General features: G+C 41.7%; 1 long non-coding RNA gene across 1 annotated transcript; it reads right to left on the bottom strand.

Moving 5' to 3' along the window:
• Positions 1-6476: 6476 nt before the first annotated feature.
• On the bottom strand, positions 6477-7833 carry LOC147818798 (uncharacterized). The gene is made up of 3 exons (XR_015437601.1): positions 7714-7833; positions 7083-7152; positions 6477-6987 (listed from the first exon to the last, which is right to left on the bottom strand). It is a non-coding gene; the product is annotated as an uncharacterized LOC147818798 (long non-coding RNA).
• Between the last annotated feature and the right edge of the window lie 1234 nt (positions 7834-9067).

Raw genomic sequence — 9067 nt, 5'->3', positions numbered from 1 at the left:
ATTTTCCTGAGAGAAATGACAGTTGAAGTAAAAAATGAATCTGAATGAAGTTGTGAGGGAATTTTTCTTGTCCACCTAATGAATGACTGACTCAGGGTAAAAGGTCAGTGTGAGGCCCCAGGTCTCTGTGCCCCAGTTACTGCACTAAATCTTACAAGCCTTGAGCCGTTAAGCCTCCTCCAGACGAAAGTGTGATTTGATGCTGATACTGATGGTGCCAGGGATGATAACAGGAGGATGCTCAGTAACAAGTGGCTGGGTATTCTAAGAATCAGCATTTGGGCATATATAGTCATGTTTCCTTGTTTATGGTTAATGAACCAATAGTGTATTCACACATCCCTCTTCTCCCTCTTCTTCTAGATATTTGACCAGTTATGGAGTGTAAACTTTCTATAGTATTTTCTGTAGTGTAGTGTATAAAGACTATTCCCAGGGGTTTCTGCTTCAGAATTGAGGTGACATGTACTGAAGCCTGATGAATCCTCCTTTCTCCTTATGTGTGTTTGACAAAATCTAAGAAAACTGTGTAATTTCAAAATTGGGAAAAATAGTTAATGGCTAAAACTGATACTTTTAAAAAGCAATGTGATAAACTGTAATTGAAATTGAATTTTAAGTTAATTAAGTGGTTGTCAAAACAGTGGTTATGCAGTTGTGGAGAAGTTAAAAACATGGGTGTGAGTTTTTGATCACCCGCTGTGTCACTACAGTGGCTGTTTTGCGATATCTGGGACGGCTGCGGGCCGTACCCGACACAGAGGGGCCCACCTGAGGTTTAAACTAGAAAAACTAGAAAAGAGGTTTTTGGGGTGGAATGAATAGATCTACTTTGTTTAATACCAAGATCAGGGATCACCTGCTCTATGTCCAGTGGGAAATATAGGGGCTCCGTTGGATTTCTGATCCCAGAAGCTAGGGCGCCAATAGAGATAAAAGAGGCTGTGTACACAGGACAAAATATATTCTAATTTTGTCTAAACCTTCCAACCAGCACCACTGAAAAGACGAACCTAGCGTGGAGACCTTGATGCAGCTGAAATGTTGAATACTATATGTATGTTTGTTTGATGTACTGATGTATAATGCGCAACAATCTGTCCAAAGCAGAAAATAAGGCTGAGCCTTCAGCCAAACTGTTCAATTCACCAAAAAGTAAAAGACATTGGAAATAAAACAACAAATAAGCAAGAAGCAGCAAAGTCAACCTGTCATTGATAAAAATGTCAAAAACCCGTTAACACCAGACACTGAAAAACATTATATAGAGACGTATTCCCTGCATATGCCAGTAGGTTGGTTGGCAGGTCCAAAGGATGGAAATATGTTTTTTCCCTTTCATCGTTCATGTGTGAATGGAAAAATGATGACTGGCCGTGTGAAGGAACATTTGATTTAGATAAATTAAGAACGGCTAGGGTGAATGTTAACCCAAATGTTGGTAACGTATCTTGGAATTTTTCCTACATGAAGGAATGTGTGGCTGCATGTGTGGCTGACAGTGGCTAATCAGAGATACGGAGTGAATGTTTATGAATTGAGAGGCACAGATGAACTGAGGAATGCTATAGATCAAATAGCTGACTGTGTGACTGCAATTCACATGCCTATGTTGGACACTGTGTTGCAAACAAGAGCCATAGAAATGATGAAAATCAAACAACAACATGCAGATAACATAAAAGCGTGTGCCAAACCAATGATTCACAATTTGGTAAAACAACAAGCTAAAACTGTCCAATAATCCAAATGAAGTTCCAATGATACCAGTTCAGGTTAATGGTAGCATTGATGACATTTTGATTTCTAGTGGTGGAACTTCTGTGAGAGCAGGAAAGTGTTTGTAAACCTACTAACAAATTTGTCACAACTGTAGGTGTTTCTGGTGTTCCACAAGAGGAATCTCTTTCTCAAAATGCTAACATAAATGTTGAAGCTGCTGATGTAACACATTCATTTTTGATTTCAGATAAAAGTCCCATCAACCTCATGGGAAGAGATTTGTACACCGGTTTGTTTTTAACCCTCCCCGATGAAAGCTCCACATGCATTTCAGTTTTTGCAAACCACAAATGATTGTTTGTATTGCTGGACTTGCTGCAATTTTAACTGCTCTCCACTTTCACAGCACACAGTATCCAAGCGATTGCTAAAACTTCTCCACCATGTGCAGCATTGATGTCTGCCATGAGGCCACTTCTACATTGCTATTGTACAGCCACATTCAACCCTTGAGGCAGTACAGACAGGTAGCCAACTGGTCTTTAAACCAACAACAAGGGTTGGTGAGTGAGCAATGTTTGTTTATTGGTCTACAGTTTCATTTTACAGTTTCAACACAATTCAATTGACTAAAAGAAAGATTCTTTCCCCCAACGTCACAGTCGCAGTAACACCTGGTTGTGAACCCAAACATCTAGGACGCATGGTGGCTCAATGCCAGACCTTGAGACAAATGGTATCAGCCTCCCAAACCCAAACAATAACACACTTAGGGGAAGAAATGTATATGTTATTTTTGAGTGCACACATTCAGTTACCGGGCTGCACGGTGGTGCAGTGGTTAGCGCTGTCGCCTCACAGCAAAAAGGTTCGAGTCCCGGCTCGGCCGTGGGATCTTTCTGTGTGGAGTTTGCATGTTCTCCCCGTGCCAGTGTGGGTTCTCTCCGGGTACTCCGGCTTCCTCCCACAGTCCAAAGACATGCAAAATGGGGACTAGGCTAATTGGATACTCTAAATTGACCATAGGTGTGGCTGTGAGTGTGAATGGTTGTCTGTCTCTATGTGTTTGCCCTGAGATGGACTGGCGACCTGTCCAGGGTGTACCCCGCCTCTCGCCCGAAAAGATGCTGGGATAGGCTCCAGCCCCCCCGCGACCCTACAAGAGGATAAGCGGAAGAAAATGGATGGATGGACATTCAGTTACCACACAGCAATTTTGTTATGCATCAGCCACCCCCTCCACCACAGTATGGACCTCCATCAGAACTTGCTGAGGTTCCATACACATTATGGGCCAAACATAAAAATCATATAGGTCTCCTAACCTCTGCACCATCTCATCAGGTCACGCTTAAACCAAATGTATCACTACGAAAAATTAGGCAGTATCGGATCCCACCTAAAGCTATTGCTGGCATTGAAGATGTTATTCAATCTTTGTTGGATCAGAATGTGTTAAAACCAAACCTAGAGGTGCAACATGCCTATGTTACCTATTCCAAAACCTAACCGCCCAGATGAATGGCGTTTTTTCCAAGATCTTCAAGCCATTGACAGTATTGCGATTCCACCAGCTGCAGTTGTGACTGACACAAATGCAGTTCTGGCTTCATTGCCATCTAACTCCAGATACTACACGGTCGTTGATCTTTGCTCAGCTTTCTTCTTTATTCCTTTGCATCCAGATAGCTAGTATCTGTTTGCATTCACGTTCAAAGGCAGGCAGTATACCTGGAAAACGTTACCACAGGGTTTTGTTTCAAGTCCTACAGTTTACGCAGCAGCGGTGAAAAGAGACCTGGACAACCTCGAATTCCCTGGTGGCTCAATTCTTTTGCAGTATGCCGACGACCTTCTGATAGCATCACCATTGGAGGAAGCCTGCCATACTGACTCCATTCTACTCTTACAAAGACTTGCTGAGTGTGGTCACAGAGCATCATTAGCTAGGTTGCAGTTCTGCAGAGCTGAAGTCACATACTCGGGTCATAGTTTGAAGAATGGTGAACGTCTCCTGGCACCAGAACGGGTGAAAATGCTGAGAAATATGCCTCCCTCTCTTTTCTGGGGGTGGCTTAATACTGCAGGCATCGGATTTTTGAATATGTATCAATGGATTCTGTCTTGAGAGCCGCTATGTTGCAAACGGCACTCCCTGCAGTGCAATGGATTGATGAAATGAATAAGGCCTTTCAAGATCTGAAACAGGCTCTTACCACTGCTCCAGCACTTGGGCTGCCAGACTATCAGCAGCCATTCCATCTGCATGTGCATGAGACAGAAGGTTTTGCCACAGGCAACCTTGTACAGAAACATGGGTCTCACTACCGCCTCGTCGCGTACTACTCGTGCCACTTGGACACTGTGGTCCGTGATATGCCTGGCTGCCCTAGGTCAGTGGCTGCTGTTGCAGCAATGATTGATAAATCTTCCTCCATTGTACTGACTCATGACTGTGTCGTATATGCTCCACATGCTTAAGTGATCGTTCTAAGCACATCTGCAACACAGTACATGTCAACAGCAGGTCGTTCAGGTTATGAAGCAATCATTCTTTCCAGCACAAACATTACATTGCAGCGCTCACCACCCTTGAATCCGGCTACTATTTTTCCATTGACTGACAGTGACACTGAGCATGATTGTGTTACTGCTATTGACGAATGCACTGCTCCGAGAAAGGGGACATATGCAAAATGCACTTTTCCATGGTTTTTCTATCAGTAATATGTGTCCTGTCTACAAACCCCCAAAACATGAGAAAAGTCCATCCTCTCCGTCTTTTGCTTGCGCCACCTTTCAGAAAATGTGTGCTCACACAGGCCAATTGGAGATTTTCCCTTGATGTCGTCATGAAGGGAAATAACACCTCCCCCCAGGTGGGTGACACTCCCCGAGCTAGGTGTGTGTTCAGCCCTCTGAGTCCGCCTTGCAGCCGCTATCGTTTATTCCCTCGCATCACTGGCTCTGGTAAAACTATGTCGAAGGTACGAGTGAAGCACACTAGTTGCTCTGTTGTTGGCTGTACAAACCAACACAGAAGTTTTTTTACCCCCTACGTCTGAGGATCTGAAGACCCAGTGGATTTGTTTTATTTTATTTTTGATGGAAATGTCCATTTCACGTTGGACTGCTTTCTCAACTAGGGCCAGTACAATGCAGGATTCGCTACATTCTGAAGATAAAGCTTGGATCAGCATTGACTGTCCAGGACCCAACTTCAAACTTGGGAGCTGTAAGTTTCACCATTTTATGTTGCTTTACTGTATGTTCACGAGAGCCTGTTGCATGTGTTGTTAGCATGGCAGCTAATGTGGCCAACGTTTTGCCTCGTCTGCACAGCCAGGTATTGCCAGGTACAGATTGTATGTAATTCTTCTGCTTGGTATCGCTGTGTGACATTGATTAGAGCCACCCTGCAACTTTATCATACTTGAAAGGCGTTTTAGCTGTCTGTAAAGTCAAGCCGGTAAAATTCAGACTAAACAGGCTTAGCAGTGATTAGCATAGGTGTCTGGGCTTGTTTGTTAGTGCTGTGAAAGTTATTATTGAAAGTCATGCCTTATGGCCGTTTTAATGTTTATATCATGTTTACAGATACAGTGCCTGTAGGGAATATCTAGATAAGCGCAGAGTTACAGGGAACATGTGAAAGGGGATAGTCTATAATACACATTTTTTGTATTTTGCACATATAGTGAGCTATTTGCAGCATTTACAAGCTAACAACAACCCAATTTACACATAATTGAGTGCATTTGTTGTTATCATTTTTGCACTGCTTGCAGCTGTTACCATAACTACACATTTGAGGAGATGTTGGTGTAACCTCTGTTTCCTCTGTTCAGGCCAAGTGCATCTATACAGCTTCCTGCAACAAGGGATGTTGCATGCCAGGCTGACCCACTGTATCACACAGTTATCCTTGAACTCTTCAGCCTCACATCAGAAGTACAGGTCTGCAGCCATCTGAAGTGCATCTACTTTTGATAAACCTAACAGTCATTTATCAGTCTTGGAATAATGTGCAGGTAAATGAAGCTGTGGTTACTTAGAACTTGTGAGAGTGTGTAGGCTAAGGTTTCTGTCAATATTAACATCTTTGATTTTCTCTTTACTGTACCTCCAGACTCTACCTGGCTGCCACGTACTACAATGAAAATGCTGATTGACCACAAGCCCAAACAAAAGAAGGTGAACCACTGTTCAAGGTCCAATTTCCAAAGGCTATGAAGGGAGAACGCAGAGCTAAACTAGTTAAGACTGAGCCGACATTTATAAGTGTTATATTATTTTATTTTTCAACCAAAAATGATTTGTACACATTGTATTAAGTATTGCACGTATAATATTATGGCAGTTCCATCAACAACAAAATACAGTAAAGAAAATGTCAGGAGGTATTTAGAAACAGACTTTCAGTCATTGTTTTGTAATAAAAAAACAACAAAAAAGTAAAAAATGTAAACAAAATCTTTTGTGTTTTATCAAACAGGGAATGTGGTGAACCTCGTATTTGAAAAAGTCTTTGTTGACCTGGGACCGTACACAGAAGCTGCTTTGGCCATCCCCATCCCAGAGGACCTCACTGCACAGTTCGAGCGGCCTGAGAAGGAGGAGGTCATATCCAGCTCTGTGTCCCGGTTCTATCATGGGCCAGTCTAAAACCCATTTCCTGGCCTGTGGCGTCAGGAAACCACGGCATGGATGCGTAGGACCCCATAGGCTAGATACCTGTACTGACTAAAACAACTGGACAGGACATTTAGTCTTGCAAACATATATCTATGTTGTGTCTCACATTTTTTTTTTTATGGATCCAGTGAATCCTACAGTTTTTTTATTATCACTGATTATAAGTGCCTCATTTGATGTAAGTAAATGCTTGATCATTACTAAAGAAATGACTCCTCTGAATTCATATATTATATGCACACTATCTGCTGATAGAAGAACTTTACAAATCAAAGAGCAGCTACACTAATTTATTTGAGGGTGTGTTACTCCATGTGTGGTGTATTATTACCATTGTAAAATGATGTGCACTGAAGTAAATCAAGACTGCCTAACATCTTTTATTTAGATTGAAACTATATGTTTTTACAAAGAAGCAAAACGTACTGGTGTATTCGTCTCAACTGTAAAGTACCATAGTCAGCGTGGTACATGTTGCAGGCAGAACACATTGAGGCAGAGCGGCTCCAACCCAGGACGGTCTACCATACATGGTAATTCTTCCTCGATCTCCCATAGCCGTCTGGTAACCTACAGTGAATTACAAATAGTAAATGCTATGGTTTATTATAAATGTAATGTAATCAAAACAAATTACTGATTAGTTTGTCCAGTGAGAATGCTACCTGTGGTATCTCCTAGCAGCAGATATTCTCAGCTTCTGTGGACATGGTTGCACAGTTTTCACAGGAGCACCTGTCCAAAATATAGAGAAAAATGGTAACATTCACCAAAATATAAAGCTTATGAAATTCAAACACTGACAGACAGTGGAGCTAAGGTGGGTAAGAAGTAAGCTTGGCTACATATCAAGCGCATATAAGTTTAGTCTTTGACTAAAGATTACTGTTGCTGTCAGACATGTTTATGCTGATTTACATCTTTCATTGTAATACACAAAATACATTTACTACATAAAGGAAGATGTTATGATGAGCATCGCTGCTCAAAACATGGAGAAAAATGATTTACTTTGTCAGCATCTATTAAAATATCTGACTAGTACTGACATTGAACACCTGTAGCAATTCACATACAACAAACATTTTCATAGACTGTAAAAGTATATCTAAGGAGGCATGACAGATAACTACATTACACTATTCACAATAGCGCTCATTTACCAAAAGAGCTCCCAGTAATGACGAGACAGTAACAGTTAGCATTAGCTACCTAGCTACATGTTAGTAACTGTGTGCCAGCACACATCAACAAACTGAAAATGTAAAGTCAAAATACACAAAATTGGTTACCAACCATTCAGAAACGTCCTGCTGCAGTTGTAGAGTTTGAACTTCTTCAGCAGCCTCTCCCTCTGGCTCAGATTCTGGATAAAAGTCGTGTGGTTGAACCAAATCGCTACTGACGCCAGCTCGCCTGTCACGGTCACCGTAAACATCAGAGCATGGTGCCAGAAGCCCGAACGGCATCCCCTTCTGAAGAGGGGCGTGGTCAGGCAACTCATTTGCATTTAAAGCTACAGACACAGAAACAGCATTTTCTGAACAGGGCTGAAAAAGAGGGGTTTACAGGAATGCTGAAATATAGGATCAGAGTGGATTTTTTAGCAAGAAGCTTCAAAGACATGTTTTGGGGACCTCTGAGACTTATTCAAACTTGTTGAAAAGGAGCATAATATGTCCCCTTTAAGTTTTAACCTCTCTTGTGGTCGCAACTCTTCTCTTCTTCCCTCTCTGTGCATGTACGAGCACTCTGATCAAGGTGTTCTGGAAGAGAGTCTCTAAGGTGGTGACTCAGGCTCCTCAGGTGAGAATGGAAATGGTAGATCGCAATGATAGCCCAAAACATGTTGAAGAATATGAATTTGAACCCTTTGATGATTGGATGCAGCGATTAGGTACTGATGACATCACTGAGAATGATGACAGAGAGAATTAGGAGAAACTGCATCCAGAGATGAAAACATTTTAGCAACCAAATCAGAGGTTGAAAGTAATTCCTTACTCTTATACTGTGTTGTTGTTTGCACTGAAAACCAAATCACAAAAGAAAAGGCCCCATTTCTCCCACAGTCACAACATGGCAAAGCCACAGAAGAGGAAGTCACACATTCCCCCCCCCAGAGGAAGAACTAGTTATTGCAGGTAGTCAATTGCTACCAGCTGAGGACAATCAAAAATCACCTCACCTGAAGTCCTCACCACCCCTTTTAGTCAGGCAGCTCCAGAGAGAAAGCCATTCCAACAAACACTGTTGTAGGAGACTTGCCTGCTTCAGTGTGCTGTGCTAAACCAACTGCTTGCAAAACTCCAGAGCGACTGCCGGTGAGAAATTACATTGATTGTTTATTGTAGGCCTTTGTTTCTCTTTGTTTGATATCTTTGAAAATCAATTGATTGATTGTTGATAATTGAGTTGGTTGTTACATAGGCTATCATTTTGTAAGAATGTTTTGTTTGTATATTGTACTGCAGTATGTAATAACTGCCTATTATTTCTACTTTTTCAAAGGTTTTTCACCTAATCTAAAATAAACCAATGTGACAAAACAGATCCTGAATAAAAAATAATAGGATAAAGAAAGTTTGTGTCTGATCATTGGATGAACTGAGTGAAGTCACAGTGAAACTCTGGGCAAACAGTTGGACCT

Source organism: Seriola lalandi, unplaced genomic scaffold, assembly GCF_002814215.2.
Source record: "Seriola lalandi dorsalis isolate HSWRI2012SDOR001 ecotype SW California unplaced genomic scaffold, Sedor1 jcf7180002054473, whole genome shotgun sequence".
NCBI classification, from domain to species: domain Eukaryota; kingdom Metazoa; phylum Chordata; class Actinopteri; order Carangiformes; family Carangidae; genus Seriola; species Seriola lalandi.
The sequence above is the reverse complement of the archived record's forward strand: the minus strand, read 5'-3'. Positions and strand labels throughout refer to the sequence as shown.